The 26,378-nt window shown below is 49.4% G+C and overlaps 1 protein-coding gene across 6 annotated transcripts in view; it reads left to right on the top strand.

Moving 5' to 3' along the window:
• Positions 1–26,378, top strand: part of SLC8A1 (solute carrier family 8 member A1) — a 123,691-nt gene that overhangs the window by 82,775 nt on the left and 14,538 nt on the right. The gene's annotated exons all lie outside the window — the stretch shown is intronic.

The following is a 26,378-nucleotide window of genomic DNA, read 5'->3' on the forward strand; positions in this document are numbered from 1 at the left end:
TCTGGGCCTCAGGCAGGAGATTTGTGACCCTGGTAGGGATGGTGGGAACTCAAGCTCCCCCAGGCAGGTGGGGCAATGGAGGTACAGGTGATGAAGGGAAAGCACCACATTCAAACTGTGCTGTCCTAGCACTTTACTTTCCTTTCTTTCTTTCCTTTCTTTTCTTTCTTTCTTTCTTTCTTTCTTTCTTTCTTTCTTTCTTTCTTTCTTTCTTTCTTTCTTTCTTTCTTTCTTTCTTTCTTTCTTTCTTTCTTTCTTTCTTTCTTTCTTTCTTTCTTTCTTTCTTTCTTTCTTTCTTTCTTTCTTTCTTTCTTTCTTTCTTTCTTTCTTTCTTTCTTTCTTTCTTTCTTTCTTTCTTTCTTTCTTTCTTTCTTTCTTTCTTTCTTTCTTTCTTTCTTTCTTTCTTTCTTTCTTTCTTTCTTTCTTTCTTTCTTTCTTTCTTTCTTTCTTTCTTTCTTTCTTTCTTTCTTTCTTTTCTTTTCTTTTCTTTTCTTTTCTTTTCTTTTCTTTCTTTCCTTCTCTCTCTCTCTCTCTCTCTCTCTCTCCTTCTCTCCTTCTCTCCTTCTTTTTCTCTCCTTCTTTCCTTCTTTCCTTCCTTCCTTCCTTCCTGGAATCCTTCCTTCCTTCCTTCCTTCCTGGAATCCTTCCTTCCTTCTTGGAATCCATCCTTCCTGTAATTCTTCCTTCCTTCCTGGAATCCTTCCTTCCTTCCTTCCTTTCCTCCTTTCCTTCCTTCCTGGAATCCTTCCTTCTTTCCTTGCTTTTCTTTCTTCCTGGAATCCTTCTTTCCTGAAATCTTCCCTGCCTCCCTCGCACATGTGGAAAGGACTGCCCAGCGCATGGATGGCTCCTTGGGCAGACACAGAGTGGAAGGTTGTGTGACCTGCAGAGGCATCACCCAGTACAAACAGTAACCCAGTAAGAAAAGGCAGCTGGAGCTGGGAGCTGTGCCTGGCTCTGGGAGCATGGCCCAGCAGAGTCACATCCCTGGGGCAGAGGCTGGAATGTCACAAGCAGGATGGAGCTGTTCTTGCCTTGTTGGAGCAAAGGCACTTGTGGCTCTCTGGCTCTTTCCTTGCAGGAGCTGAGGCTCCAAGGAGGGCTGGGAGGGAATGTGTCATAGCTCAGGGCTTTCTTCTTGAGGTCAACATGCTTGGACAGGCAGAGGGTGAAGAGCAGCTGCAGCCCTGGGGAGTGCACCCTGCCTGGCAAAGGATTTCTCTTGTGCTGACTGAGGAACATCTGATACCAACAGGGCTGAAATGGTCACACAAGAAATCCTGAGCTTCTTTAGGCTCAGGAGGCCAAATCCCAGCTGGTCCTGCTGCCATCCATGTCCCATACACCACCCAAGGATGCCATCAATGCCAATCTGCAGTAGCTCAGCAATTTGCAGCGACATGCAGAGTCTCATGCAGCACTTCCAGGTTTTAGGTGCCCCAGGTGCTTCCCAAACCTGGCTGGCCTCGTGCTGTCCCAGAGGTAGGGGACAGTCACGGTGAGGCTGGCACAGAGGTGATGTGTGCTGGAGCAGAGCTCCCCAGCACACAGGGGCTGGCAGGCTGAGCACTGCCCTGGGCTCTGAGCAGCACCTGGGGCAGCCACAGAGGCACTTGGGGCTTATCTGCAGGCTGCTGTTTACTCTGCAGTTGTCAGTCTCCTGTGAGGAGCAGTGCAGCATGAAAATGCCTCTTGTTAATGGCTTGTTATCAGGTCTGGTGCAGCCATGTACAAGCCTTATCTCCTTGATCCCATCTGTCTCAGGAGATGTGGCTGAGGGGAGAGCAAGGGTGATGCTCAGTGGCTGCAGGGGTCTGGGAGAGAGCCCTGGGCACCCCACGGCTGCATCATGGCCATCTCTAATCATCCCTGCTCAGTGGAGCACTTGGAAATGTCACTGGGGAGCTGCAGTGGCCATGATTGATCGTGTCTCTGCTGCATGCTGACGGAGGAGAGCGACTTCAGCAAGAGGAGACCTTGGCTCCTGAGCCTCCCCTTGAAGTGCAGGAATGAATTATGCAAACTAATCCATCCCTTGGCTCCTCCAGCAGCTGCTGCCTCCCCAACACCTCCTGCCTTCACATCTTTCTTTATCTCTGAGCAGTTTTAGAGCCATTGAGGCTACATATTTTTTAGTCTGTTGTCTGTGTGCATCCCAGGATGCCTGTGGAGATGGGGGCAGCTCATCACCTGTTGTAGATGTTGTCCCATACACAAAGATAAATTGCTAAGCTAGCCTTGAGCAGAGCCTCTGGGCTGCCAGGTTCATGAGGAAATCATAAACCATATTAAATTATAACCAGTTTCTTCTGGCAGCCTTCTTTTGGCTCAGCTAAGGGATATATAAGGGCTCCTGTGCTGGACACACACACACAGGCTGGGGATGGGTTGTTAGGCTCCCTGAATGGCCTGATGCTGTCTCCAGTGGATGGGAAGAGGGAAAAGGGTGGACAGAGAGTGGCCCAATAGAGAAGGGCATCTGCACAAAAGGGTTTGGTCAGGCTTGTGTGCCCATGTCCCATTGCAGAGGAGATTTGGTCCTCACTTGTCCTGGCTAAGCAGGAGCCCCCTCCTACCCATGGCTGCTGCTGCACTGTGTCCACCTTCTTTAAGCACATTGCCCTGGCTGCCTGCTGGGATTTCGGTGCCTGAGAGAGCTGGAAAGTGAGGCAGGCAGAGAGGAGGGCAGAGAGGAACCAAGGGGGAGCAGGATGGATGTGTTGAAGAAGGTGGACACAGGACCCTCTCAAAACTCACAGCTCAGCCACCTCTTTGCCCCATGCCTGCTGTGCCTCTCTCCCCGGTGTGATGTGCCCCAGCCACAGGCTGCCAGCACAGCACAGGAGCCAGGAGAGCTGCCATTCCCCCAGCTGTCCTCCTGCCCTGCTGAAAGCCACATTTTATGTAGAAGTGAATTGGCAAATAGCCTGTCTCATTTTGATTCAAAAAGCTCCCAGACTGGAGTGCTGCAGTGAAAGTGGATGTTTTAATCTGTCACTTGCTGGCAGGTGGGGGAATGGGCTGACCCAGAGACAGGGAGGTCATCAGCTTTTGGGGGAATTAAAATGGGAAACATTTTTTATTTTGTTCCAGGTTTGGGGAAAACACAACCTAAGCATCTAAAATCATACAGAAACAGCTCCTCTTGCTGCCTGTAAGGCAGAAGGAATATTTCCTTCCCCCTGCTCTTTGTCCATGCAGAGCAGGGGCAGGCAGGGCTCAGCTTTGATGCCAATATTGTCAGCCAGAAAAATGTGTTTTAGTGATGGCTGAATCTTGGAAGTGATGCTGAGCTGGGAATGCTCCCAGTGATGGCAGCTCAGAATGGAAATGGTTTAAAAGGACTGTTTCTCTCCTGCTCTCCCAGGAGCTCTCAATTGCATGTGCTGGCCCTGCTGTGTGCTCAGAGAGGTTTGGGCAGGCAGCACCATCACACCTGGCTGCTGGATGTGTGGTATGGGAACACTGAGCATCAGATTTGTGGTGAATTTTTACAGAATGAAGGTTGTAGGGACAAGCTTTGCTTTCCTGCCCGTGGGCACTTGTGTGCACAGGTAGCTCTCAGCACACTCCATGCAGTGCAGAGACTGCCAGGCCACTGAGAATATGGTGTGAAATCATCAGGGCACTTGCCTGAGGCAAGGCAGCACTGAGAAGGCCATGGGGGCAATGCTGTGTCTGCATGGTCACACTGCCCTGCTGCTGGGCAATCCAAGCATTAAATTCCACAAACCACTCATCAGGAATCTCTCAGCCAGCGGATGCTAACAGGTTAACCCTGCTGAAATGGGCTGAGGTCATGATTCTTCCAAGCACTTCTTGTACAGTTTGCATTTTTGAGATACAGAGTTTGAATTTTTCCCTTTGCTTTCAGCTGTCTGGAGCACTAAGCGTTCAGCACACAAGATAATGAAATCCAAGATTATTAGCTTTTGTGGTTTGCCACTGTTTGCAGAAGAAAATAATAACTAGCTTAAATACCTATTAGTCACCCATAGCTCTGCATGTCTGCATTGTGAGTTTAGAAAGCAGATGCAATTTAGCAAGGATTTTTTTTTAATTTTCTTTATGAAGAATCTCTTAAAAGTGCACTTGGGAAAAATCAGCTTTTAAGTATGGAAAACTTGATACGGCTTGGCAGCTCTCACCCATTAAAAAGCCAGTGCTCAAACCCATTTCTAAAGTGCCAGTAGGAAACAGAAATGATTCCTGCCAGAGTTTACAGCCCAGCTTAACCCTGAGCCCAGCTTCAAGAAACAGATGCAAAATGCTGTGTGTGGGTTTTGTGGTATGGGGTTGTCTAAGTCTGGTTTTGTGTCACTGGTTGGGGCAGGGAAGTTAAAACTCTTTGCATGGATCTTTTTCCCTTCTTAGTGTTGTTTCATTTCACTTTACAGATGAAAGCATCTTCCTCTGAGCTAGGGAGCCCCAGAGCTCTTCCCTGTGTCTCTGGGATTTCTGGCTGGTTTCTTCTCAAAGGCTTTGGAGAGAGGGCATGAAATAACCAGGTGGATCTGGGAAGCCTCCATCCTGGCTTTGCCTAGGAAAACATCCCAGCAAGATGGGCCATGCATCCATCAGGAAAGCCCTGACCCAAATACCTGAGCCTGCTGGCCAGGTGTAAGGGGGAAGGCTTAGGTTGGTGGGGAGGATGAACCCAGGAAAGAGGGAAGGTGATTTTTATTTGGCATCATCTCATTTCACTCAGTTAAGCTGCTGTCACCACCATTTCACGGTCTGCAAGGGCTTCATAGAGATTTCAAAGTGCTCTTCCCAAACCCTTGCAGAAGGAAGGCTGGGAGGATGTTTTTTAGGTTTGTGCTTGTGTCATAGACAGAAAAACAGGAAAGCAACATTTGAGAGTGGATTGGAGATGTCAGCAAGGGTCTGTCCAGGGCTCAGGGGTTTCCTTGTGTAGCCCACACCACCAAGGCAGGGCTCAGAGGGACCAGGCTCAGCCATGGAAGGTGCAGAGGGCTCAGGGAGAGCCCCAGCTGTGATGGGCTGAGCCAGCCCTGCTGTGCCAGGGGAGCATCCTCCATGGATATCACACTGGACCCCTGTGGGGCTCACAGTGCAGTGTTTGCCACCAGGGCTTATCACTCCTTTGCAGCAGCAGAGCAGGGAAAGGTTTTTCTGTTGCAAACCAGAGCATTCAACCCATGGCATGGTGCAAGCATGCTGCAGTGCCTTCACCAGCCTGGAAATATCCCAGGGAGGTGACAGACCCTGCTCACCAAGCCCTTGCTTGCAGGGAGAGATGGTGCAGGTCTCTCCATTGCCAATAAAATTCCACTCAAGGAGGCAGAAGGGAGCTGAGCAGATATTCCCAGTGCAGGAGCTGGGAGCCCCTTGCAGCCTTTCCCATGGCAGAGAGGGACAAGCACCTCTCTGTGCTCCTTGTCCTCACCAGCAGCCCCAGTGCAGCATGCAGGGCTCAGGGGGTGAGCTGTGTTGAAAACCAGAGTGAATCTGATTTCAGGCTCCTGATCCAATCACTGGTCTGGGGAGAAGGAGATGCCCTTGCTGCTCAAATCTAGGAAAAGTTGCAGCTAATGGGTATTGATCAGAGGAGAAAGCGGATCTGTGGGCACAAATTTATGTGCGAGCTTGAAAGAAGTATGTTCCCTAAAAGAGGAACAGTGTGAATAATCAGGCTTTGAGACAAATGCTAATCAGCATTGCATCTTGCCTTTGAATCTCCAAACAGAGTGTTTAATCTCTGAAATTAAAAATTTCCCTGGTGAGAAGTTAGACAACTTCAAGAGGCTCCTGTTTGAAAGGTTCAGCTTGGCGTGCGTTGGTTTCGGATCCTTCTGATTGTGTGGAGCTCAGTCTGCCCAGAAGCTGGCCCAGCCCCAGGCCTCTGAGCAAAGCAAAACCATCCATTTCTTCCCTGCTTTATTGAGAGACCAACAGAGAAACATGTATTAATCAAAGGCTACCCAGGACAGCTTTCAATCAGATCTAAAGGCACAGAGTTCTTCCTTGGGAGAGCCACGACACAAACATTTTCCCATTGGGAAATATTTTATCAAAGATTAAAGCTCAGATGTTTGGTATGTGGAAAAGATCTCCTGCAAGTGGCATCTTGGTTTTGGTAGCCTGTGGGACCGTCTTGCTTTGGATACAGGAGCTTAGCCATAGGAGAAGAATGGATTTACAGGGACTTGATTTGGACATTTGACAACTGTAGGTCCAAGCAGTTGATTAATCAATAACTGGTATCCACCCCAGCTTTTCACTGCACTAGTGATTTCTAGTTTAAAGCAGTCTCAGATGGATTCACCTTTTATTCTGTGCTCTGAGAGCCTGGAAAGTGTGCACCTGCATGCACCTATACAGAAACCCACGTGAGCACCCTGCCCTTGCTTGGGGGTGGGCCTTGCTTTGGCCAAAGACCTCTGGAGGTCCCTGCCCTGACCTCTGAGCCCTCCTACAGCTCTGTATTTCTGTCCAGGCTTCAGCAGAGGGTGTCAGTGCTTCCCTGAGTGCTGTGTGTCCATATATGCACATATGTGACGCTCACTACAGCAAAACAGGCTGAATGAAGTCACAAAGAAGCAAGAATAAAAACTGTGCCTTGCTCATAAAAAATGAATTATTAAAAAAAAAAAAACACACACCAGCAACAACAATATATAAGGCAGAGGTTTGTTTGTTCCTCTTAGGAATAAGTGTTCTGGTATTACAGTACTTATTTTGGAAATTTCATGACAGTGATTTCATCCTTTGTAGCCACGTGTGGCTCAGAACATTTTTACCATGGTTGCCAAGTAACAATCACTAAGCATTTGTGTCTAGATCAGTAGAGGCAAGTGGAGGGAATGGATAAAATCTATTTTCAGAGGCATAATCATTGTTGGCTCTTTGTAGGTTAATGGTTAAGTTCTCTCATCAGGGACAGCGTTTTGAAGGCCTTGGGATTTACAAACAGAAAAATAAAAAGCAAAGAGACTAAAGAGGGTTTTTTTTATCATTATTATTTTTCTTTCAGAGCAGAATGGCTTATGAGTGATTAAGAAGGCATTAACTATGTTGGACGTCAAGTCCCTCGTGCAACAGGAGCTCTGTAATCCCCTCCTTGGGGCTGCTCTGTGACCTGATGGTTTCCTCCTGTGTTTGCTGTGCCAAAACCTGCAGCAGCACAGACCCACTCTGGCCTTCTCTGCTCCTGGAGGCAGTTCTGCTCCTTCTTCACAGCTGGTGCAGGAGCAGGAAGGGTTTTCCTTGCTGCAGGAAAAGCATTGGAGCAATGAGGGAAAGCAGGGAAGGCAGGATATCTGGCTAAGTGTGCACAGCACAGTTACAATATCTGGCTAATAGGCACTGCTCCCTGCCCAGCCAGCCTGGGCCAGCTCCTGCCATGTCCCCAGACTCAGCTGTGTCACAGCACCTTCACTGCACTGGCAGGGCTGCTGCTATCACACAGCTCCCTTTCCCTTTTCTCCCAAGAAGGAAAAGTCAACCCTGGAGAAAGGGCGAGGTGTTAATTACATTTCATTATTCTTTCTGTGGAGGGCCAGCATGTGGGATGTACCTGCAGAGAGGGTGTGGCTTCCTTACTTCGTTTCCATCAGGTGTGGGCTCAGAGGAAATAAGTGAGAAGAGCACCTGGACACATTTCCAGGGCCCCTTTGTGACCAGCCTGGGTTTGTCTTGGCGCAGACCAAGACTCAGGGATGAGCCAAGGAGGCAGCACTCGCTGCTGACTCTGGCACAATCCAGCATCCCCTCCCGGGAGAGGGGTCAGGGCTGCCCTGCAGCTCCTGCAGGGGAAATGCAGGGAGCAGGAGTGGCCTCAGCTCGGGGTGCTCGGTGGTGAGCACGCTGGGGAAGGGGGTACAAAGAGGGGCTCCCCTCCCCTGTCATTCCTGCTCCCTATGGAATGATACCTGGCAAGTGGCATTGCCCTGTGCCTGGGTCACAGGGATAACAAACCAAGGTTTTACTCAAGGGGATGGATGAGCACTCTGTGAGATGGCTGATCCTGCTCACTCAGGGGAAATCATGCCCAGTTTATCAAGGTCTGAGACACCCACGGGTGCTGCCTGCTGCCCACAGCCCTGGAGCACCAGCAGCCTTTGCCTGCCTGTTTTTGGCATGGAATGAAGAGCCAAGTGGCATGGGTGTGCTTGGCAGGAACAGGCTGTGAGGAAGGACTTGGGAGCACTGTCACACCTGGCACTGGCAGCACATTTCCCTCCGGTTTCACAGGGGCATGAAATTCCTGCCTGGTGTCCCCAGACCTCCTGTACACAATTCCCACCTGAAAGCCAGGCTGTCAGCAGGCAGGAGCTGGGGAGAAAAAGGGATTTGCTGAGTGTTTGTGCAGGTGCCCTGGAGATGGCAAGCGTGGAGGGGATCCATCTCACACACGCTCTCCCCATGGCAGGAGGGAGTGGTTCCTGTTTAACTGTGGGATGCAGGATCACTGTTCCACACTGCTGAACGGGCTGGGAACCAAGCAGGGCCAGAGCAAAATGTGCCAGAGCAGAACTGCTGGCATTCTCCCACCCAGGCCCTCCCTCTTGTGAAACTGCAGTATTTTTAGAGGATTGGTCATATCAGGGAGTTCAGTTCATGTCTGTTGGCTGCGATTGCCGAGTCCATCTGTGATTAGTGAGTGATGTAAGAGGGGTGGAGCTGGAAACCACCAGGATGAGTGGTGCAACACAAATGGGAGTCCCAGAGTGTGCCTTGGATGTGAGCAGAGGCATTGCAGATCAGTCACTTGGGCCAAGCAGTTTTTGTGATCTGCTGGGCTGGTGTGTGGTTTAATGAGGATATAAGGACAGCTGGATTTAGGACTGGGAAGTTGCTTCCATAGAAGTGAGAGTTTCAGTCATTTTGAGGAGCTTTTGAGTGTGTTCATAGGAATGTTGTGGCCTCTATTTGATTACAAACATGGAAAGTAAGATTGTAAATGAATCAAGTAAATGCATAAGCATTTAGGCTTATGCAATACCAATATTGCATAAGCTCAATATTAATGCAAATGCAATATAAATATTGCATTCAGCTTATGCAATACCAACAGCATAAGGTACATTAAATGGATCCTCAGACATAGGGAAATGCGTCATTTTTAATAAAAGAGGCATCTACGTATTTGGGATCACAAACACTGTATTTGAGAAAATGAATCTCTGGTGATCTCCCATCCTTCAGCATCTTTTTCCTCCAGAGCAAGAAGGTTTTGAGGATGGGAGGGGTAACAGAGCCAGTCCAGCCTTTAGTGTCAGTGAGGGCATTGTCACTTGTAGTGCCAAACCCCAGAGCTGGGGACAGCCCCTGCAAGGCTGAGCCAGAGCAGAGCTTCTCTGTGTGCAGCCCACTGCTGACCACAGTCCTGAGCAGGAGGAGACAGATGTGTCCAGGTGTGGGCTGTGTGTTACTGCTCCTTGGGGAGTTACAGTCAACAGCTGCAAAGGGAGGTGCAGAAAAGGCTTAGTGCTCAGATCTGCACAACAGGGCCCCATCTGTTCTGCAGGAAATGCATACTTGTAATAAATTAACATCTTATACCTTCTCACAAAAAAAAAAAAACCCAAAACATAAAAAAAAAAAAACACCAACCCTGCTGAATTCAAGTGGAAAAAACTTTCTCCTTCCACTTATAAAATCCAGTAGCTAGAGCAGCTCCCAGTCCAGCAGGAATTTAAGTTCTCGCTGAAGAGTTTCAGGGTTGGGTTGAGCATGTTTTTTTCAAGTAGATTTTGACATCTAGATCCAAATTTAATTGTCTTCTCTGATGGACTGAGATTTGGGAAAAAATAGAGGCAGACCACTAGCAATTGCCTATGCTTTTAAAAACCCTGCCTTCCTCTGAGAATCACAAGTGGAGGGGAAAAAACCACACGGTTTCTTTTTCACGTCTTCATCTGACTGCATTTCATGGAGCAGCAGAGGTAAGGAGCCTTGCAGAACCTTTGCTTTTTAAACATGGGCTGAGTGCTGGCTTTCACACCTCACTATCAGAGAGTTCTGCCTGTGCAGTGCCTTACCTATTTGGGAAGAGGCACATGGCATTCCTGCCCGGTGTGCCAGCACTCTGCCTTGGAGGTGTTGAGAGAAAGGCAGCTGGAGCTCTTTGGCTTGGACCCAGCAGGACATCACTTCTCCTGCGTGTTCCAGGCAGATATGGACATCTTGATGTGCCAGCAGCCCTCCCCATGCCACCAGCTGGCTGGGACATTTCACTTGGCACCTGCCAAGGCTGCTCGGTCAGATCCATCGTGGCCACACCACTCCTGCCTCACAGCCACTTCAGTCCCTTGGGTCTCCTGCCTGCTGAGGTGTTCTGCTGCGTGAGCCCAAGCAGCTGCTGCTTGCAGAGGTGTGTTCTGTCATTATTTCAGCAAGAGGAGGCTGAGAGGCAGCGTGCACAGCAGTTTGTTAGATCAGCAAAGCCCCCAAGGCTCGGAGGAGACCCCACTGGCGTGTCGGGGTGGTTTTGCTCAGCAGCATCCCACTGGGCCTGGCTCCCATTGCTCCAAGGCACCTCTGGGGAAGCACTGCACCAACCTTTGGAGACACCCACTCAATGGTGTGGATGGAAACACAGCCTGAGGTGGGCATGGCATGGGGGGAGATGGCAGGTCAGCACTGTGGGAACATTGGGGATGAGTAACAGAGACAGGAACACTCATGTCAAGCCCCTTTGTGACTCAGTCCAGGCTGAGAGCCTTCACAGGCAGAAATGGTAGGGCAGCACACGGTCAGACTGTTTTTGGAAGCTAAAAATAGCAGCAGAGTGGAGTCAGTCCTTGGTTAATCTGGGCTTGTTAAGGCCAGACATCCCGATCCAGTTCAATACTTTTGTTAAAAGGCTGCGTTTGCAGCGCTGCCGGACTGGCCCGCTGCCCACTAGGGTGACACTGGCCACTGGGCACTGGGCCAACTTGACTGGGTGACTTCAGCATCCTCCTCCAAAGGCTGCAACAAAATGTTGGCCTGGCTCATTCTCCTGAGACCTCATAGAGTCCGTCACAAACGGAGCTGGGATTTCTCTGCTGGATGTCTCGGCCCCGGGCTCACGAACATCCACTCCTGTCCCCAGAACTCTGCTGGCAGGCCAGAGCTTTCTAATGTCTAATAAGAACACTACGCCAAAATGCATTTTTGAAATAAAATGCCTAGGCCATCCTTGGATGTCCCAAGGAGAGGGGAAGGAGGGAGGCAAGGCAGGAAAACGAGTGTGCATTGGTGATCCACTGTGTTTGGCTTCATGACGGCCTGAATGTTGTTCCCTGGACATTCTGAACTGTCCAGTGATGGAGGGGGCTGCTGAGAGCAAATGCTGCTGAGAGCAAATCCACTGGCTCTGGAAGCACTGGGATGAGTCATGTGCCCCTTTTCCTAGAAGAAATTATCACTGCAAGGGAGAGGGAACCAGAGGAGAGTGAATGGGCAGAGCAGCATGTCCTGGTGTCTTCAGGCTGGCTTGACTTGCCTGGGAGAAGCCTGGGCCGTCCAAGTGGCAATTTGTGTCATTTCTGATGCTGGGTCACTGGCTTAAAACTGGGAGAGAGATTATTTTGTTTGCCCACAGTCAGCTGATTAAAACCATATTTTCCACACATTTGAGTAGTGATTAGTGATGAAATGCAAATTTCATGTAAATTGGTGCAAATGGCTGGTGTGCACAGCCAGCTCCAAACTCAGGCATTTTTCTTTCCTCTGAGGCATTTGGACACTTTTAATGTTCACGTGGAGGAGCTGGACAAACCCACTTGTGATCCAAGCATGTAGCTGAAGCAAACAGTGTGGAGAGAGTGGGAAATCAACTGGCACCAGAATGCACTCACCAAATTTGGGTGGCACCTAGTTTGGGTGCATCAGTACACGGGTCTTGTGCAAAGATCTTTATTAAACAAGCACTTTATTAAGCAGCTCAAACAGTCCTTGCACATCCCTCACTTCCCAGCCTTCTTTCTCTTCTTTGCCAGGGCCTTCCTGCAGTTCTGTCAAAAGCAAAAAAAGTCCCAACCCCTTGCCACAAAGAATAATCACAAATATATATAAATACACAAAATATGTGCATATTTTTTACTTGATTCCTGTTTTCCCTTGGCTTGCAGATCCAGAGCATTGCTTCAGTGTGAAATGCAGTGAGGCCAAGTTTCCTCACTTCCAGGCAGCTTTGTGGAGACAGCAGGGCCAAGAGAAATAAATAAATAATGGCTCACAGAGTGAAATATTATATTTAGTAAGGCTGATGGGTCCTCCTGAAACCCGGTTGTGAAAACTTTAAAAAGTGTCTGTTTCCTGTAGCTATCACCATGCTGGAAAAGGGGAAGCCCTACAGGCTTGTCAAATTTTTCCCAGTGGCTGTAGCTTTCCCAGCTGGTCCTGATTTGCCTGGATATTGCTCATTTTTCTAGAGCTTGTAACAACCCTAGAATGGAAATCCTGGCTCCCCTGGCACCCAGTGTATCTCCATGATGTGCTGGTGGCTGAAGGCTGCCAGCCCAAAAATTATTTGTCCTGATTAGCTCTTGGCTTTCCCTGCAGTTAGAGAAAACAAGGCTGGAATCATGAATAATAGAGTGGATAGAGGAGACCTAATAAAGGACAAAATTCGTGGTGTGTGTAAGTCCCATCAGGTCAGCAAACAGGTTTGTGCTGCTTGTGGCACTGCCCTTCTGCACACACCGTGCTCACAGGGTTTGAGTGTGCTGGGAAAGCAGCCCTTACCTGTGCCTGGCTGCTGGCCATGAATTGCAGCAGGGAAACGGGGCTGCTCCCGACTTAAAAAGGCAAAAGCACCCTGAGCCAGCAAGGAAGCAGCAAGTGCTGGGGCTGAGTGCCTCCAGGCTGTGCCTCTGTGTGTGTGCGTGCCTATTAAATATACATGGCCCTGCTATTTGTGGGACACAGACAGGGTGTGTGCCAGGGGAGTCACTGGGATGGTGTGGGAGTGGCTCTGCCCCATGGCAAACCCAGAGGAGTCGGTGCCTCTACCCAGATCTTCTACAAATCAGACATAAATCTCACCATCTCCAGCTTTCAAACCAGCCTCCCTCTGATGATTTTCATGGCACAGCTGTTTCAGGTGGGAAACAATGGCATTTTCTGCCCCTCTGAAAAAGCTGCGGTGTCCCCCTTGTCCGAGTATGTGGTGCAGGGTTCTCTGCTCTTCAGCTGGAAATCATTTCTGTTCCCTGCTTTCCACTGCACACAGATCGTTGTCCACTTGGAATATACCTTGGGCATTTCTATCTGGGTTTCTGGGAGCTGGGAAACATGTTTTTCTGCCTATTTCTAGGATTTTGACATGCAGCTGTTTATGTGAGATGTAGAAATGGAAATCTCATCTTCACGAGTCACTCCGGAATTTTCCTCCAAAGATCAGTGAAAGCAATCATTAATATGGGGCATCATTTATAGCTCTGTGCAGAATAATCCTCCAGGCTCTCTGGCAGCTATGAATTGGAAAACAATAAAGACCATTGCTAGAGGGTTCTTAAAAAAAAAACAAAAATCAAATAAACAAAACAAAACCAAAAAAAAAACACACAAAAACCCCACCCCAAATATGTTCTTTGATATATTGTCTAGCTCTCAGGAAAGGAGGCAGCAAATTGAAAATCTCTCTCAGAAAATGCATGCAGCACCATTCCAAATTCTTACGGTTTTGGGGTTTGTTTTTTTTCCATGCCATGACATCTTCCCTGAGTAGTGCCAATAAAATTAGTGACCTTTGCTAAGGGGCTCTGTGCAGGTGCCTCTGGGGAAACAGCAGCCATGGGCAAATGTTCCCTCCCAGGGAGAGCTCGAGGCTGCTGCAGCTGCCCCTGGCCCCAAGGCTCAGCTGAACCCAGCCCTGAGCACACAGAGCTGGGGCTCACCCCAGCTCTCCTGGTGCTGCCACACTCAGAGCCCTTCTGGGGACTCATCCCCTACTTGCTGCTGAGATTTTCCCCATTCATTTTGAAATGCAGTCAAAACCTGCTGCAGATTGAAGCAGGGGGAAATTTGACTGGATTGTGTGGGCTCACAGCCCCTCTCTTCAGCCTTGGTTGGGGTCCTCACTGATTTTGCTGCACATGGTGGTACCACAGGCTGAGTCTTTGGGTGCACTTGCAGCTTCTGCCCCATCACACTCCAGCACATGGCCAGGAACCCTGACTCTCCATGCTTGAGCCCTGCTGAGGTTAGGGTTTAATTTAACCTAAATAGCTTTAAAATGTGAACACTGGTGAGGAAATAAAACTTAACTGTGTGTGGCTGCCAGATGATCCCTACATGACTGCAGTAAATAAATAAATATGCTCATGGTCAGTTTGGCATCCTGATATTCGATGGGAGGCTAGGTATCATGATGAGATGATGTGAATTGATGTGATGAAGGACAGCAGGGGGGCTGCATTGCAGAGCACTTGGAAGGGCACCTCAGCCTGCCTTTGAATGGAGCCTCCAGCTGAGATTTCATTCTCTGCTTTGAAAGCGTTATTAGTCCCACAACAGCACTTGTCCATGCTTGAAGGAAAAGCAAATGAGTTTCAGAGAGGAAAAGGGGCAAGACACAAAAGGCAGCTTGTATTTCCTGGCTGGTTGCTTTGGTCAATTTGGTTTCCTCTCACTCCACTTTACTACAGTTTCCTTGAATCCTCACAGTGTCTTCAGAGCACTTCTTAAAAGCTACTTTTACTTTTCCAATACTGCAGCTGCCATCACTAGGGAGGCTTTCTGGAGCCAAAGGCAGCTCGTGCTGGCTTTGCTTTTATCTCTTTGCACTGGGAGGACTCTTTGGAAAACCATTTTCCCCTTGGCCTCCCTCCTGCCTTCCTTGCACCCAACAGCTCCTAAACCATCCCAGTGGTTCCACCAGGCCCACACTAGGGAGAAACTCCTGAGCACAATACTGAGGTGAGCTTCCACCTCTTCATGCTATAAATGCTTCTCCTGGTATTAAATTGCCCTCCCCAGGAGCAGCAGGGGATTTTTGGTAGCATCACTGCACCTGCAGCCAGAGAACACAGCACAGGGAGCAGGCTCTACTGACCCAGCCAAGATAAACTCCAGCTTTCCCCAGCAGCCCTGGCTCACTAAGTCAAGCTCAGGATCAGGACAGAAAAGGACAGAAAAGGAGAATCATCCCCTGCAGATCCCAGGCTGAGTATGAGGGGTCAAGTGTCTGTGTCCCAGCAAGCTTCATCATTTCCCTCCACAAGCTGGTGAAAACACTGCAGAGAGGCTGTCATCCTCCCAGCAAAGATGCAGGGTCTGTGATGCAGAGTCTATGTGCCTGGAGACACTGGTGGCTCAGAGGCCAGCACTGAAGGAAGAGGAGGAGGAGGAGGAGTGGAGGAATTGCTGTGGGATTTCTCAGGCCCCGTGGTTGCCCCTGCCATGGGTACCCAGGCCAGCCAGCTTTCCTGCTGCTGCCAGAGCTCCCAGCAGCTCCAAGGCACAGGAAAAGCCCTGCTGAGGGCACAGCCTGTGCAAAAACAGGTTTGGCACTGGGAAAGAATGGAGCATTTCCAGAGCAGATTAAATCTTCCAAGACTTTGAGCTGCCAGTTTGAAGAAGCCTACGCATTTTGCAAGTTTTTAGAGTCTTAGGACTTGGTCTAATTTAAGCAAATTGGCACATCCTGAGCACTAGAGAGAGATCCTTCTGCTAAGTTTTGTCCTCTGCAGCAAAGCATAAGGAAGAGAGAATTACTCAATATAGTGTTTGGGAAAAAAAAAGTTTGCATGGGCAGAGCAGCATTTCTTTTTTTTTCCAAAGCTGAGACGGTGGGGCTTTTCATTACTCTCTCAGCAGTGGCCATTCTACATGGAAAGTTTCATTCTGAATGCCTAAAGTCTGGCAAAGCACCAAGCAGCTGAGACAGACTCTAAAATAGTGGAAAGTCGTGGGCAGGCTCAACAACAGGCTCTGCCTTTAACTCACAGCCCTTGACTGCATCAGGCATCCGGATGAGCATGTGTAAGATATGAGGATCTGCTGGAGAAACAGCATCTGGGAACTTTTCCCTCTCCTTGTCTTAACTAAGGGATGCAGAGGGATGGAAAGCAGCTTACAGGCTCTGGGGTTTGTGTGGGAATTGCCACTTACATGTAACATCTGCAGTTCCCAGCACAAGAGAAATGTGCAGCTGGACCTGAGGCAGCCCCTGTGCAGCCCTGGCATGAGGTGGGGCTGGAGAGAGCCCTGTCTTCTTGTACAGTGTGGTGGTGTGGTGCTTGTCTTCTGATCTTTAGTGGTGGATCTTGATGATCTTAAATGTCTTCTCCAACCTAAATGATTCTGTGATCCTGTGGCTGTTACAGGAGCAAATCCAGCACATGTGTGTCCATGGGGCTCTGCAGAAGGAATTTTTCATCCCATATTCCATGTATCTGCCAGCCCTCTGATCTTACAGACAGACACTGGAGCTGCTGAGCTGGCCACAAGGGGTGGAATTTTTAGCCCCTCATGGAGCTGGATTTAGTTTGCTCCCAGAAGAAGATCTGCTCTGAGAGCCTGAACACACAGGTCCAGGCTGAGGCCACCGAGTGCTGTGTCCTGCTGCCACAACGGCCATAAACGGGGCTGGCACATGGCTGAAATCTCTGTGGGCAGGGGCTTTTCTCAATTGCCATTTTTAAAAGCTCTTGGCCATTTTCACACAGGTACCTGCAAACCAAAATATGGAGGTTTCCCCCTGGGAAGAGGGAAAGAGCTGCTGGCCGAGGCTGAGCCCATCACAGGCACCCTGCCCAGCAAAGCCATCACAAAGCATTCAAGTGGCTCTTCCACTCTCACGTTTCTCTTGGCCACTTGGTTCCTCTTATTTTAGCTTTGTTTGAACAATCTCCTTGGTAACTGGAGACAGAAGCAGAATTTTTTCATTCTCCTCACTGGATTGGTCTCCTGCCTATCTCAGCGCTGGGAGGGATCCTTGGCAAACCTGTGTTTGCTTTTTTGTTCCCACCACAGGCTTTAACCCCATGGATCACTGGGGACTTCAGGATATCTGGTGTCTCTTTCAAAGGGTTTTTGTGCCCAGAGTTTCAGCTGAGAGGGATGTATTTCACAACTGAATTCATTTGGCAGTGAACAGGTGGTGTGTCAGTCACAGTGTGAACGGTGACTCCTAAAGTTGCCTGCATGCTCCTGACCTCCAGAGTGTCCAGCAGCAGGGAAGCTCCACTGGAATGGCCCTTGTCAGGATGCTGCAGCCACCAGAGTGGCAAAACCCTTCAGCAGGGGCAGGGAATGGCTCCTGCTTGGCAGCACCCTCCAGCCAGGTCCCACAGCCCTGCACACTCCTGCTGAGGATGTTTGGGTCTTTTTGGAGCTGTTTCTGTGGGGTAAGGGCATTCATTCCTGGCAATTCCTAAAGACCTGGAGGTGTTTGAAAAGGCAAGGGAAAAATCCCCTCTCAACTGACATACTTTTTTCATCTCAGCTCTGGAGATGGAAGTCCTTGAAAAGGAAGAGGGGGGAAAACCAACAAACCAAACAACTACCAAGCTGTCTGCAGATTTGCTGGGCTGGAGACAAGGAACTCCACTGCTGGTACTCAACCCTAGCACATGCTTTTCCTTGGCCAGAGCCATCCCCAAAGGATGAAAATAGCAGTGTGAATACATGAGGCAGCACCATTAGTGCAGACTTGAGATTTTGGGGCCACCTCTTGACTTAATGGTCCAAACAGTGTCCCTGCTTAAAGCAGCATTGTCCCAGCAGCAGCCCCTCTCTGGGGATGGCTGCTGCTTTATGGGACATGGTCTGAGCTTGCTGGCCTCACCCTGGATAGAAAGGACAAAAATGCAGGATCTGCATCACATCCCTCACTGTGCTTTCCTTGTGGCATAGTGACAGCACAGCAAGGCACTGGGGTGTGGCTCTCAGCTTGGGTGATGGTCTTCAGAAATGAGCATCCCTGATGTTTCAAGCCTATTTAATGACAACATTTCATGTGCTGGGACCCAGACACTTCACTTGGTCTTTTATAGCATCAGGTAACCTCTGATACTGTCCCAGCACAGGGGACTTGCCAAAGGGAATCTGGACCAGCGGTGAATTCTGCATCCAGTCACTTAAAATGCTGAATTGTGAGCATTCCACTTGAGTCTCCCTAGAACCCTGGCAGAGGATAACTTACAACTTCTTTTAATAAAAGTTCAGTGTGAGTCCACTGTCCAAGTCTTGAAATCCTTCACTGGGCAGGGGATGATGAATGCAGTGATGGCCAAGTGTTTATTCCTGCCACACCGTCAGGAGGCTTTGATCGTGCTGCTGGGTCACCACTCCAAGGATTTCAGAGGAGTATCTGGAAAAGCAGGGCCTGATCTTTGGGGCCAGCCATCAAATAAGAGGAGTCAGACTCATGCCTGGCTGAGCATGGAGCTGAAATGACGGTGGATGCTGCTCTTGAAAGCAGACCTGCACATTCTGTATTGATGTTTGCCATTTGAATTTTTGTGGCATGCCCTCTGCTGTCACTGAGCATTCCTCATCGTCTCCTTCTTTTCCCATGTACAGCTGCTTTTCCAGCAGCAGAGCTGGCTGTCAGCAGCCCTGGCAGAGTGGCAGGGCACAATCATGACTCCTTGTCAAGTGTCTTCCCAAATAAGAAGGGAAATTCTCCCTCGCCCTGAAACCCAGGCAAGCAGGAATTGAAATGTGCCTTCCTTGGCAGGGAAACACTGCTAGGATTGATAAAAAGTCTTGCTGTAGTGGCAGTGCTGGAGCAGTTCATGCACAGCATATGTATTTTGGGCTTCCTTGAATCCTGATTCCTGATGCTGAAGCCATGCTGTTAGACATTGACCTATTATTTCTGGTGGTTGCCACTGTTTTGTTTTGTCAGGTTGAACTCGGCAAAGTTTGCTAAATGATTTACAGAACTGCAAAAATGTCCTGTTTTGCTGGCAGTTGCTCATTGAAATTCATTTTGTGGAGGCCAAAAGCCATATAAATAAGAGTGATGTCTTCTGTTTGAGGAGCATTGTCATGGCAACTATCCAGGTGCACACGGGGAAGAGCAAGTCATATTTATTTGAAAGGTGAGAGCAATTATTGTCATGAGGGGGAACCTGGCTGCAGAGAAAAGCTGGATGTGTATTTGGGTGCAAGAAGCAATTGTGTGCCAAGTTTCTGTCCCCTTATTTACCTGCCTGGAATACCCTCAGACCTGACTGCCCAGCCAGGTCAGTCAAGAGAAAATCCCAGAAAGGCAGACCAGGGGGAAATGCCAGATTTTGGCTCTTAACCCTGTAGGCTTAGAAGTGGGATTTGCAGGCTTTTATTCTGAGCAAGGATGCTGGGCTGGGCTGAGCCCTGGGCAGTCAATCCTTTGCTTGCAGCACAGGCTGGATTTTTCAGGACTAATGCAGTTTTCAGCTGGCATGGGCAGGGCTGTGCACAGCCAGGGGAGAAGTTATTTCCACTCTGTCAGCTTTCCTGGGTACCTTAAGTAATTGCTGCTGGGGGTGTTCTTGATCAAATTCACATCAAATGTGTTTTCCCTCCTAGTCATCAGTGGTATTGCACTCTTTGGGCAAGCTGTCCTTGGAGCTGCAGATACTGATCTAGATGGTCTCCTGTTTGATTCCTGCCTCCAGCAGGCACTCTGGGAGCTTTAAGGGATGTGGATCATAATCACTAGACATGCATGGCAATGAGATTGGGGGAAAAGCAGGAAAACAGCTTTTTCCTGGTGTCGCCACATCCAGAGCCATGGAAGAGGAGGCCACAGCTGGAGCTGTGGAAACATTTCAGCATGACCGAAGGCTCAGGCACCGGTTTGGGGCAGATGAAGAGAGTCCCATTCATCTTCACCCAGCTGGTCCCTTGCAAGATGTGACACTGGCAGATGGATGAAGAAGTGCATTAGTCAGAGCACAGAATTCACAGTCACATCAGAGCAAACATTGAGGATTTGCCAGAAAAACATTTCTGATCTGACAAATCCTTCTCAATATGGTCTTCCTAGGAGGAGAGTCAAGCAGCATTCAGTCTGGCATGTGAAATCATCTTACCTGGCAATCGTTGCTCCTAAAAAGTATTTTCTGAGACACTGAGCATCAGCTGTGCCTGTCATCTCCCAGCTATTCAAGCAGCAGCAGCCCTCAGTCTTCCTGTCTCTGCAGACCACCTCTCATGCCTTGTGTTTCTGCAAGGCCAGGGAAGAGCAGGCTGGATCTTGTTCCAGGGTTTTCCTGGTGGTGATGCTCTGGAGCAGGACGGTGTTGTGTATTTGAGCCTTATGTTGTCATTTAAACTCAGCACATCCCGAGGCCAGGGGAGCAGTTGGTTTATGCAGACATGGAAATGACAAAACAGCCCTGCGGTCTGATGGATTCGGGAGACCGTGGGGAAGGAGGTGGAGGGCACGCAAGAAAATGAGAGTAGCCAGATGAATTTTGGCTCCAGAGGTGGGGGGAAGGTGTAGAGGGACCATTTCCACTTCCCCCTCCCCTTGTGTCCTGTGTCCAGGCTGGTTTGCTCAATCATTTTGGGAGGCATTGGAGTGTGAAGCCCCGTGCAGACCTGGGCTGCTGGACCAGCAAACCAAGCTGCCACATCAGATCAGCTCACGTCCCTACTTCCCAAAGCATGCGTCATGCTTCGTTTCAGGCAGGTTTTCCTTTTCCTTCCCTGTCATGTTTGCAGAGTGCTGCAGGCAGAATTTTCATTAAGTACAGACATTTCGTGTCAGCAAGGCTTGGTTTGGCAAAGGATCCTGCGTGGGTGACTCATGGGACATCTTACACAGATGGGAACCCATCAGCAGGGACAGAAACCCTGACAGACCCTCTCCTGCCAAAGACCACTGTTGAGCAGCTAAAAGAACAAGGTGTGGCACAAGGAGTTATAAATAATGTGGCCCATTTCTGCCCCTCTTCTGTCCCTCAGGAAGGCTTGTCCCTGTGCTGGCTGAGCAGGTGTCCCATTGCCTCACCTGTGTCCCCCATCACACACACACACGCCCTGTGGCTGGCACAAACACCTCCACCATGGACCTGGGTGCCTCTCTGTACACGAGGCTGCCACCTCCTCACCATAAGGTGCAATTTTGTTGTCAACTGGTGAAAGAAAAGCCCCATCATCTCCTTTTCTTCCCAGCAACAAGCTACTTCCTTCCTCAAGTATCTGTCAGGAATTTGAGCAGGAAAGCTGCTCTTGGTGCTCTGTTCCAGCCATGCCCAGGGGTCTGGTCCAGGCTCCTCACTGTGACTGGGGGCCATTTGTGTGGCCCTGCCCTCTGGCTCAGGTGGTGCCCAGCTGTGATTGACGATGATGATGATGATGATGATGATGATGATGATGATGATGATGATGATGATGATGATGATAATTTGGGACTTTTCTTGCCCCAAAGCCCCTCTGCACAGGCAGAGTCACTGCCCAGTGACCTGTGCAAGGCTGGGAGCTGCCCAAGCCCATCTCCCATGGCAAGCTCTAACTTCAGCTAATTAAGTAAGTGGCTGACAGGCAGATGTATGAGAAATCAATGTGGCAGGGTTCTGTGGGAGCCTGGGAGCCCATGCTAGGACAGGCAGCACCGATGGATGTGGCTTTGCAATGTCACCTCCAGAACATGTGTCCCTCATGGCTGTTCCTCAGTTAATTGATGGCCCTCTGGGTGGGAAGTGCTGATCTGCTGGGACACCAGGGCTGGCAGCACCAGGCTTAGGCAGCACAACCACTTCTGGCTGCCCAGCCTGGATGCTGTAGCTGTGAATCTGCAGCTGAACATCCTCCAAGCTACTCCTGTGGCTCTCCTGGGCAATCAGTGGAAGCTGGATGGGTGACAAGCTGCAGAAGTGCATCATTCCCTCTGTTGATTCAGGAACAAGTGTCTGAGCAGACAGCAGCAGCGTGCCACGTTCTCATGGGCAGGCTTGTTACTGCCTGCTCTGACAGCTGCTTGTGTGTTTGTTGTTTTCCTGGCCCACTGGAGACACCACTACTGACTGTGTGCAGAACTTCTGGGCCATCCCAGCTCTGGCATGGCTGTGGTTCTGGAAGAGAGCTGAGGAAGTGAGCGCTGGACTTGGGACATCTCTGCTCCTGGAGATCTGGCCCTGCCAAGCAGTGCCCTGGATGATGTCCCCTGTCCTCCAGCATGTCCTGCCTGAATCTTTCCAGAGCTGGCTGCTGCTGCCCTCCAGGCTCCCGTGGTACTTGCAATGCTGGTTGCCTGTCTGAGCCAGGAGAGGAGTTTCTGCCATTTCACTGGGCTAAGCAGTGCAGTGGAGATTGGCAATGGCAGGATTTTTGCAAATACACTCAGGATTTTCACAGGTGTGTCATGACTGTGCAGATGTTTGGGTTCAAAAGGAATGCAAAGATCCATGGAGATCCTCACCAATCATTTCTGATGCCATTTGATCCCTTGAGGGGAAAGTCCAGTGCAGACAGGAGAGCTGGGAGTCCCAGATCCTTATATCTTTGCCCTGTGCTGTGCCCATCTTCTCTCCTGTGCTCAAAAAAATACTCATAGAGAAATATTTTGCTGTTGATCTCTGTCCTGCTCCTGGCACCCTGTGCCACACTGTTCTAGCTCATTGCATATGTACCTGTCCCTGCACACTCATGGGATTGCTCTCAGGGTGCCTTCCCCAGCTGGCATTTTGCTCTAAGCTTTGCTTCTCTTCTTGTCCTGCTTTTGCCATTGTACATTGTTGTAGCAGCTCTTCCCTAGAGCATCACCAGCCAGGAGGACTTTCCCATGGGTTGTGGTAACTAAGGGTTATGTGTGGGAATGCTGTGATAAAAGAACTCTTCGGTTTGAATGAAATAGCGTGTTTTGAAATGAAAAGTAAGTCCTGATGGAGAGCACTGGACTTGGAGTGAGGGCAGAGCTTTGTATGACACCTCCACAAAGTCACCACCCCTCTCCTACTGGGTGTCTGCAAGAGAAGAGCTGGAGCTGAAATTCTGCAAGACTTATTTACTCTTTGATTTCCAGTAAATGGAAATGGGATGGAATTCATTCCCTCAGCAATTGCTTGGGCTGCAGACTCAGGGAGGCGCAGTTTCTGGCACAGATGGGTCATGGATGCCCTCAGTCCTCATGGCAGAGCAGGGCTCCTTAGCTCAGGTGAGATGGACCCAGCACCAGTGCAAGGAAAACCCAGCAGCACAAGCCCTGGTTTGCTGCTAACTTGCCCCATGGTATCACTGGAGGAAGGAACAGGGAGGTGTCTCAAGACTGGTGATTTATGTCAACACAGGACCTGTATCCCTGTGATTCTTCAGAAATTGTTCTTTCCCACCTGCAGCACGACTGAGGGTCAAAAGAGGGAAAACTAATCCAGCCATTCCAAAGGCTGTGGTGTCATGTACTCGTGGGATCTTCAGTGTTTGGTTTAAATACTCAGCTCCAGGAGATGTTAGGTTATGGCAAAAGCACCACTGCCAGCCCAAATCAAAGCTGATTCTTGTCCTCTGTCCAGAAGGAGCAGCTTGGAAACACCCTCTGTATTAACCCCAGATTCCCACGAGGTGAAGAAAATGTGTAATGGTTTAGAGGCTGCTTTTATCCCTTGTTTTTTTCCCTCTGTCTTGTGGCTTTGGGACTCACACAGCATGAGGGGTTTCAGGGTGCTAATAAGTGTCCCTGAGCTTTTCTGTTATGCGCTATCATAGCTTTTTCTGGAAGAGCCCCTGAGGCACAGGAGACAGAGATCTAAAATACAAATTTCAGCAGGTACTTGTGCTCTGGGGGCTCTGGTCTCCCCATGCTGCTGTGTCCAGCTGGGAAAATGCAGGGACAGATGCTGCAGGCAGGGCTGTGGCTACTCTGTGAGCCTCAGGCAGCCATCCTGGCTCTGCCCCACCTCATTCCCACCACATCCTGGACCTGGGAGAGGAGTGAGAAGCAAGGACCACGTGGAAGGGTCCAGCAGAGCAGGGGGACACCAGTGCCTGTCCTAGATTGCTGTAGCCAGCAGTCCTTACTGTAATGCAGGATAAAAGGTGCTGTTGTCTGGGCCTCCTCCTCTGCACTGCCCAAGCCCTGCCATGTGTGTGCAGGACCCTGGAAGGGGCTCTGTGGCAGGCAGAAGGCTGGGATGGAGATCAGGCACTCTCTAACAATAGCCTGTGTTATTTTCCCATCCTTGCTGTTTCTCAAACACCATTAGGAGGTAATCCTTTCCTCCAGGATTGCAGTCTCATCCCAGGGACAAATTTGCCTCAGCAATTTTTGCTGATTGGAAATTCACCCAGAGAGCAGACTTGCCATTTGTTCTGCCTACCCATTTTCCCAGCAGCCTTGTGCAGCAGAAACAGCAGCAGCACACAAGTCTGCCCAGCACAGGGCACTTGTTCACACCCTGGAATGATCACTTGGAAAACTGCATAACACCACCACCTCCTGGCAGTGGCACTTAAAGCCTCGTTATCTGCTTTATTCTGTGAAGTCCTATTGCTGTTGTATCTAAGCATCAGATTTATTTTTTTTTAATTGGCACACAGATTTCTTTTTGTGAGGGAGAATTATTTTGTGGGGTTTGAGGAGTGCCACACATGGCAAGCCAGAGTACACCCATAAGAAGTTTATGTCTTGATGTCTCTGCTGCCCTCAGAATTTAAAAAGGCACCTCTCTTAATTAACTTTCCTGAGGGGATTTTTCCTGCATGAGGCCAGGATGCAGTGTACATTTTAATGGGAGCTGTCAGGAAAATTATTGATTTGATTAGTAATGTTTCTGAAATTGTGCCATTCTGGTAATTCTATCAGGTTGTCTTTGAAAGCTTAACTGAGAGCATTTTTATATCCTTCATTAGTTTTTTAATACATGATAATTTCCCCTAACTCATCAACGCAACGCAAGATCAGCTGCCTGCTTGGTAACCATTTTTCCTGTGTACAAACCTATTGCAGCAATAATTACAAAGTGAACAAATTATTACAGATATTCATTATAAAATACAATTACACTGAGCCGTGCTGCACTGTTACACTTTTCACAGCCATCACTTGCTCTTGAGTAAATGGTTTCATTAAAAGCATGAAGGGCAAACTTAATACACTTCTGACTCACAGCAAACAGCACAAGAAATCATCCTGGCTGTTCCTCTGAGTGCTTGAGGTGTTTACCCTGAATGAGTAGAAAATGTTGGCCCTGCTGCCAAATACTTGTCAGCTTAGCAGAGGGGCTCTGGGTGGCCAGTGCAGATGTGCAAGGAGAGGAGAACGCCAGAAATCATGGCAGTGTGGCCTCAATTTCACTCCCCTAGAGCGTGGCTTTCGTCCATGTTTATGGGTTTCAGTGCTGGGACCTGCCAGGAACAGCAGAACCTCCTTCATCATGTCTTGGAGCAGCCTTGGGGCTGCTTCAGCTTCTGCTGGATGCCCGTGGAAAGTGCAGAGGAGCCAGGAGTGGGATGGGAAACATTTCTGTGAAGGACAGGGCATTCAAGGCTGGGCAGGGAGAGAACAGTGGGAAAGCTGGTTTAGATAAAAACATTCACAGGAGGGCAGTGCTGTGAGGTGAGTGTGGGGGGAAAGCACACCCAGCCAGAAGCAGACACAGGACTACAATCACTGCCTTGGCTTTTTGTTTGGTGCTGTTCCTTGTTTGGATTGAGATGAGAGCCAGGAGGAGGTCCTGTCCCCACAGCAGTGCCAGGACAGTGAGCAGAGCCTCCAGGGAGGAGCAGAGGCTGCTGGATTTCTGTCTGTGCTGTCTTTGCAATGGCTTTGCTGTAGGAGGGACCACAGTAGCACAGGTCCACCACCCCATGTTTGTACCCCAGGTTTGGCCACCTTCTGGTGAGCAGCTTTCAACCAGCTGTTTCTGTGAGTCCCTGAAAAGAGCTGAAATACCTCTGTGCTAATTTTTGTCCTCTGGAAGAGCAATTTTTACTTCATTGAGTGGCTCAAGAAGCAAATATCTGTCCCGGTGGCCGCAGCCTCCTGTGAGGCTTTCAATTTCTCTGGTATGTGCTTGTGGCTGTGCTCTGAGCCATGACTCTGCCTTCAGGCCTGTCCTGATGGTGTTCCAGGGGCAAATTCAGCAACCCCTGGGTCATGTGAGAGGGCATTGCTGCTCAGCTCCCAATGGGAGAGGACTAAGCCTTGAAGGCTTGGGAAAGGATGGGCTGCTTGTAAAGTAAAATTTAAGAAACAAAATCCTACCGTCAGTGAAGCTTTCCATGTGCCTGCCCTAACCAGAATGGCCATTCTTCCTTTGCTCTCCCTTCACAGAAAAAGTCCTAACTCCAACATCCCTTTCAAGCTTGTAAATCAGAGCCTCCAAAGCCCAAAATGAGCAGTTGATCATGATGCTGTTCATGAATCTGCTGAGCCTGGAGAGACAGAGCCCCTTCCATGCCCAAGCTTGAGCATCATGCTTCCAGGGGCTTGGTCTGTGCTGGTTCCCACTGCTTGTGCCCATGCAACGTGTGCAAGCTGCCAAGGG

This window comes from Melospiza melodia, chromosome 3 (genome assembly GCF_035770615.1).
Source record: "Melospiza melodia melodia isolate bMelMel2 chromosome 3, bMelMel2.pri, whole genome shotgun sequence".
Classification (NCBI taxonomy): domain Eukaryota; kingdom Metazoa; phylum Chordata; class Aves; order Passeriformes; family Passerellidae; genus Melospiza; species Melospiza melodia.